Source organism: Schistocerca gregaria, chromosome 10 (assembly GCF_023897955.1).
Source record: "Schistocerca gregaria isolate iqSchGreg1 chromosome 10, iqSchGreg1.2, whole genome shotgun sequence".
NCBI classification, from domain to species: domain Eukaryota; kingdom Metazoa; phylum Arthropoda; class Insecta; order Orthoptera; family Acrididae; genus Schistocerca; species Schistocerca gregaria.
The window spans coordinates 214,429,841-214,437,678 of NC_064929.1; the positions used below are offsets into that span (position 1 = coordinate 214,429,841).

The window sequence follows — 7,838 nt, forward strand, 5'->3', positions numbered from 1 at the left end:
TGATGTTATTCAATCCGTACATTGAACAAGCAGGGAAGGAAATGAAGGAGAAATTTGCAGATAGCATTATTGTTAAGAGAAAAGAAATAAAAACTTTGAGGTTTGCCAGCGACATTATAGTTCTGCCAGCGACGGCAGAGGACTTAGGAGAGCAGTTCAACAGAACGAAGAGTGTCTTGGAAAGCGGTTGTAAGATGAACATCAACAAATGTAAAACAAGGGTCATAGAATAAAATCAGACGATGGTGAGGGAATTAGATGAGGAAATGAGATATTCAAAGTAGTATCTGAGGTTTTGATACTTGGGCAGCAAAGTGACGATGGGGGAAGTAGAGAGGGTACAAAATACAGACGTGCGATACGGAGAAAACCGTTTCTGAAGACGAAAAATTTGTCAACCTCGGACATGTGTTTAAGTATTAGGAAGTCGTTTCCTGAATGCATCTAGTATAGCCGTGTGAGAAAGCGAAACGTGGTCGAACAACAGTCCAAACAGGAAAGAGTGTAGAAGGTTTTGAAATAACGTGTTGTAGACGATTGGTGAAGATTAGATGGACAGATGGAATAACTAGTGAAGAGGTACTCTATCGAATTGGGGGAAAAATACGTTTTGGCACAACTAGACTAAAAGAAGGGATTGGTTGTTGTGGCACATCTTGATGTGTCATGGAATAGAACATTTGGTCATTACCAAATTGGTAGGAAGGGTGAAAACCGTAGAGTGAGGTCAAGGGTAGCGTACAGGGTGTATCAAAAGAATCATCCGATTTGGACGTCTATATTTCTAAAACTGATAAACATACACAATGAATTTTGTCTTTTGATGAACTGGAAACTCAAAAAGTTTTTTGTAGTTTTTCATGTGTGTTCAATATGCCCCGGTTGTGATGCAAGGCATATGTCAGTGCGGCATTCAAATCGTTCCCACACTGCAGCGAGCGTGTCTTGAGTTACACCTTCCACAGCTGCAGTTATGCGATGTCTCAGTTCATTCATTGTTGTTGGTAACGGAGGAATATAAACAGAGTCCTTTATAAGCGCCCACATGAAATAATCACATAGTCAGGTCCGGTAACCTTGGAGGCCAATAATGTAAAACTGAAACACTTGGTCCAGTGCTACCGATTCATCACTTGGTAATACTTTTGATTTAGAATTTCCCGCACTTCTAGATGCCAGTGTGGTGGTGCCCCATCCTGTTGGTAAATGAAGTCGTTCGTATCAATCTTAAACTCTCGGAAAAGGGAGTTCTCAGGTGTGTTGAGCTATGTGCTTTCCGTAACAGTATTCTCGGCGAGGACGAATGGACCATCGACCGTTTGCCGTGGAACTACACAAAACACATTAAATTTTGGAGAGTCCCTCTCATGTTGCAGAACTTCATGTGGTTGTTCGACACTCCACATTCTCACATTATGAAGGTTCACCTTTCCCTTTAAATGGAATGTTGCCTCGCCACTAAACACTAAGCGTGGGAAAAAACTGTCCTCCTACCTCTTGCCAAGAATGGAAAATTATTAAAAATACATCCCAATGCTCACACCTCAAAAAATGGTTCAAATGACTATGAGCACTATGGGACTTAACTTCTGAGGTCACCAGTCCCCTAGAACTTAGAACTACTTATACCTAACTAACCTAAGGACATCACACACATCCATGCCCGAGGCAGGATTCGAACCTCCGAACGTAGCGGTCGCTCACACCTCACCTGACACGACTATTAGTATGTTGTTCGAGACACTCCCTCCTAGCAACACGCAAAACTTTCGTTCACACGAAGATTCCCCCGTAATTTCACTTCGTTCACTGAAGTACAAAGACCAGCCCACAGGCTGACATTTACGTTCAACCACACATCTGTCGTGGCGTTCCATATTTATGTCCGGCCCCCTTGCGAGTGCTGAAACTTATGGTGTTTCCAGTTTCTCTTAATGGCACTGCAGCGTGGACAATAACTCAAGGGGACCACAAAAAGAGTTGATGCTTTTGAGATGTGGACATACCGGAGGTTGCTGAAAGTATCACAGTTGCATAAACAACTATGAACCTGAAATTTCCTGGCAGATTAAAACTGTGTGCCGGACCGAGACTCGAACTCGGGATATTTGCCTTTTGCGGGAAAGTGCTCTATCGATTGAGCTACCCAAGTACGAGTCACGGCCCGTCCACACAGCTTTAATTCCAAAGTTTCATATCAGCGCACACTCCGCTGTAGAGTGAAAATTTCATTCTAGAAACATCCCCCAGGCTGTGGCTAAGCCATGTCTACGCAATATCCTTTCTTCCAGGAGTGCTAGTTCTGCAAGGCTCGCACGAGAGCTTCTGTGAAGTCTGGAGGGTAGGAGGCGAGGTAATGGCGGAATTAAAGCTGTGAGGACGGGCCGTGAGTCGTGCTTCGGTAGCTCAGATGGTAGAGCACTTGCCCGCGAAAGGCAAAAGTCCCGAGTTCGAGTCTCGGTCCGGCACACAGTTTTAATCTGCCAGGAAGTTTCATATCAGCGCACACTCCGCTGCAGAGCGAAAATTTCATTCTAGGAACAATGAACCTAGTATAGAATCTGGACCGGAGGCCTTGTGTTTATTAAATGGTTTACGCAGCTTCGCTACGCCGAAGACATCTGCTTCTAGTTTACTCACGATGGCAGTTTTTCTTTATTCGAATTCTGGGATGTTTACTTCGTCTTCTTCTTTGATGAAGAAGGTTCGGAAAATTGTGATTAGTAACTCGGATCAACAAATCGCTCCTTCAAGAACTCAGTGTGGAGAAGAGGTTGTCTAGTATTTGTTTTCAGCGAATGCCGCAATTCTTTGGTCACAGAATTAGACGACAGGACGACAACTTGGAAAACATGTCCATCCGAGACAAAGTCGAAGGCGAAGGATTGCAGGGAAGACCACTGTAACGTTCTCTGGAAGCACGCATACAAAGTGAAAGTTAAAAGAACATTTCGATGTATAGTGCTCACTGTAACAAATAATTTATATGTATTTCTGTTAATTGAATTTCAAAAGGACCCTCAGTTTTGTGACGAAAAAGAATTATGAATTTTGCTATTATAAATGATTATTCAGAGAGTGTGAAATACCATCTGTGGCGGAAGATGTGAAAACCGTCACAGAAGAAACGATATGTAATGAGAAATGACAAAGACTTTACAATAATTAGTTAAGATATAAATAGGCAATTTATTGTAATAGAATCGCTTGTCTTCTGCATGGACTGAATGGGAGAGGAACCCGTGACGTAGCATTAGGCTCTTACTTAGTCTTCATTTGCAGCTGGGGTTGTAAAAGGTATGTAAAGATTTTAATTGTTTCTGTTACAATACATTTATCTAGTAAACTCTGTTAGTCACAATTATTGTAAGGTTCACACCGGATATTACCCACTTTATTTGAGAAATTTCTGCATTTTATTGGATATCGCTGGCGGTGCGGAGCTGCGCCGCGAGCGAGCAGTCTGCAGCGCAGCAGCGGCAGATTTAAATATACGATCGCAATAACGACCACATTCTAAAAAGGGTACAGGTAGAGGCGAACGAAAATAATAAAATCTTTCTTTTCACAGCATTCCAGGCGCAGCATAAAAGGAGATAGCAGATGTTTTATTGTGCATTCACAGGTGGATACAAGCTGCAGCTTTTGTAAATTTTCATTCAAAAAGTGATAAATTCTGAACATGTCGTAAAGTGTATTTAAATCTGCATAATTTTTCAGGAGAGCTTAGCAATATAAAAAAAAAACCTTTTCATATAGTAAAGACAGCCTTATGCTTCAAAACTAGTCGGGGTATATCCAGTAAACAAAAATCCACTGCAACGTGAAAGTGTTTGCTAAGTTCGATGGACAATAATATTTTCACTCTTTCACAAAGAGCTTTAGTACTTGAATAAAAGTAAAACTTGAACAATTATTTTGGAATATTCCAAGAAATTCATTTTTATTAATCTGCAACAGCATATTTCATACGTAAAGTAATAATCATAGATGAAAAATTTATTGCAACCTTTCACCGTTTTCTTTTTCCACGACGCGTTTCGAAGGTTTAAACTTGCATCATCGGGTCGATTTACATAGTTCAATCTTGACATAATTTGGAAGGTCGCAATGACGACACACACACACACACACTCTTCAATAGGAATTGTCTCAAGAATAACGTCATCCCAAATTATGTCAGGATTGAACTAATGTAAATCCACCCGATGATGGAGCTTTAAACGTTCGAAACGCATCGTGGAAAAATAAAACGGTGACTGGTAACAGTAAACTTATTGTTCCATTTAATGTCACTAACAGTCACGGTGAAGACTAACCTAAAAATGTTCGCATTTAAAGGCGACCTTTCATTTGTCATGTCCATCCATGTATATTTACGTTCAATCTCAACGGTTTCCCAATCAAATTAAAAGCAAAAAGCAAAGAAAGATTAAAACAAGACGGTCAACTCCCGAATAATTAAAACGGACAGAATCGCATTAACCACTGAGACAATGAATAGAGAAAATAAAGGAGAAGACACACCAAACATTAGGGCCAGCGACCGGGAGAAATGGAGACAGACCGTTAAGAGGGTAGTGTGATGGGTCAACACCTATCGACTACGAAAGACAGAGTGTTTACGATGTCGGTGCCGCAGCACTGTGGCCCTCGGACCCTGCGTGACGTCACCATCCCGCCACCCTCGCACGTCTCTCCCGTGGACGAGCCGAGTTGACCCCTGGCGGGCCGCCGGACAAATATAGAACAGCCCCTGGCCCGTCTCCCCGACGTACAGCGGGCGGCCAACTATTCGACGTCTGACGCACTTGTTTCTTCACTCGTCTGTACTGGCACGCGGTCACGGCGACATACCAGCGTAGTACGTGTGTTCTACATTTACACCTACATGGACACACTGCAAATGAAATTTAAGTGCCTGGCAGAGGGTCCATCGAACCACCTTCACAATTCTCTATTATTCCAATCTCGTATAGCGCGCGGAAAGAACGAACATCTGTATCTTTCCGTACGATCTCTGATTTTCCTTGTTTTACTATGATGATCGTTTCTCCCTATTTGGTCGACATTTTCCCATTCAGAGGAGAAAGTTGGTGAGAAGATACCGCGGCAATTAAAAACGTTTTGTTTTAATGATGTCCACTACAAATCCTGTATCATTTCAGTGACACTCTCTCCCATCTTTCGCGATAATACAAAACATGCTGCTCGTCTTTGAACTTTTTTGGATGTACTCCGTGCGTCCTATCTGGTAAGGATCCCACACCGGGCAATAGTATTCTAAAAGAGTACAGACATGCGTAGTGTAGGCAGTTTCCTTAGTAGATGTGTCGCATCTCCTAAGTATCCCGCCAATAAAACGCAGTGTTTGGCTAGCATTCCCCACAACATTTTCTGTGTGTTCCTCCCAGTTTAAGTCTTTCTTAATTGTACGAGGACCACTCCAAAAGAAATGCACACTATTTTTTGTAAAAATACAGTGTTCATTCTGCATGTTTGAAAGTTTTACAGTGTGTAGGTACATTCTTCCCGCTTTTTTTTCAAACTTAGTTCAACCTGTTTCCGTGAGTGGCGCCGTCAGAGCATGTCTGCAAGATGGCTGCTACACTTGACGTTCGTCAGAAGCAACGTGCTGTCATAGAATTCCTGTGCTGTGAAAACGAGACAGTGGGAAACATCCACAAGAAGTTGGAAAATGTGTATGGAGATGCTGCTGTCGCTCGCAGTAAAGTTAGTCGGTGGGCAAGCAGGTTACGTGATGAAAGCGGGCACGGCAACATTGAGGATTGTCCTCATAGCGGCAGGCCTCGTTCTGCACACACTCCAGACGAGGTGCGGAGAGTTAACGAATTGGTGACTGCTGACAGACGCACCACAGTGAACGAATTGAAAACTGAGGAAACTGAAAGACTCTCTTCGTGTAAAAAGGTTTGAAGATGATGACACCTTTGTGCACGCTGCCAAACAGTGGCTCCAACACGTTGGTCCAGAATTTCACCGTGCGGGTATACAGGCGCTGGTTCCAAGATGGCGTAAGGCAGTTGAGGGGGATGGAAATTATGTGGAGAAATAAAAATATTGTTCCTAAAAGATGTATCTACACACTGTAAAACTTTCAAACATGTAGAATAAAAATTGGATTTTTAAAACAATGGTATCCTTTTCTTTTGGAGTGACCCTCGCAATTACTAGGTATTTAGTTGAGTTTACGGCTTTTACATTTGACTGATTTATCGTGTAACTGAAGTTTAACAGATTCTTTTTAGCACTCATGTGGATGACCTCACACTTTTCGTCATTTAGCGTCAACTGCCACTTTTCGCACCATTCAGATATCTTTTCTAAATCGTTTTGCAATTTCTTTTGTTCTTCTGATGACTTTACTAGTCGACAAACGACAGCGTCATCTCCAACAACCGAATCTGTCTCGCGTGTGTGTTTCCCAAGTCGTTTATATAGGTAAGGAACAGCAAAGGGCCTATAACACTACCTCAGGGAACGCCAGAAATCAATTCTGTTTTACTCGATGACTTTCCGTCAGTTACAACGAACTGTTACCTCTGTGACAGGAAATCACAAAAAAAGGCTCTGAGCACTATGGGACTTAACATCTGCGGTCATCAGTCCCCTAGAACTTAGAACTACTTAAACCTAACTAACCTAAGGACATCACACACATCCATGCCCGAGGCAGGATTCGAACCTGCAACCGTAGCCAGGAAATCACAGTTCCAGTCACATAACTGAGGCGATATTCCATAAGCACGCAATTTCACTACGAGTCGCTTGTGTGGTAGAGTGTCAAAAGCCTTCCGGAAATCCATAAATACGGAATCGATCTGAAATCCCTTGTCAGTAGCACTCAACACTTCGTGCGAATAAAGAGCTAGTTGTTTTTCACAAGAACGATGTTTTCTGAATCCATGGTGACTGTGTCAATAGACCGTTTTCTTAGAGGTAATTCACAGTGTTCGGACACAATACACGGTTTAAAATTCTGCTGCATATCGACGTTAATGATAAGGACCTATCATTCAGTGAATTACTCCCTACTACCTATATTGACTATTGGCGAGATCCAGTCTTTGTGTACGGATCTTTCGTCGAGCAAACAGTTGTACATGATAGCTAATTATGGAGCTAATGCATCAGCGTACTCTGGAAGGAACCTAATTGGTGTGCAGTCTGGACCAGAAGACTTGCTCTTATTAAGTGATTTAAGTTGCCTCAGTACTCTGAGGATATCTACTTCTACGTTACTCATGTTGGCAGCTGTTCTTGACTCGAATTCTAGAATATTTACTTCGTCTTTTTTGTGAAGGCGTTTCGGAAGGCTGTGTTTAGTAACTCTGCTTTGCAGCACTGTCTTTGGTAGTATCTCCATTGCTATCGTGCAGAGAAGGCATTGATTGTTTCTTGCCGCTAACATACTTCACATACGGCCAGGAAACTCTTTGGATTTTCTGCCAGGTTTCGGGACAAAGTTTCGTTGTGCAAACTATTATAAGCATCTCGCATTGAAGTCGAGCTTAGTTTCGTACTTCTGTAAAAGATCGCCAATCTTATGGATTTTGCGTCTATTTAAATTTGGCATGTTTGTTTCGTTGTTTCTGCAGCCATATTCTGACCCGTTTTGTGTACTAAGGATGATCAGTTGCGTCGTTTGTTAATTTATTTTGTATAAATCTCTCAACTGCTGCCGATACTATTTCTCTGAATTCAAGCCACATCCGGTCTACACTTATATTATTAATTTGGAAGGAGTGAAAATGGTCTCTCAGGAAGGCGTCAAGTGAATTTTTACCTACTTTTTTGAATTGGTATATTTTTGGTTT

General features: G+C 42.0%; 1 protein-coding gene across 2 annotated transcripts in view; it reads right to left on the minus strand.

Annotated features, from left to right (window-relative positions):
* Positions 1-7,838, minus strand: part of LOC126293690 (uncharacterized) — a 667,805-nt gene that overhangs the window by 385,422 nt on the left and 274,545 nt on the right. The window lies entirely within an intron of this gene.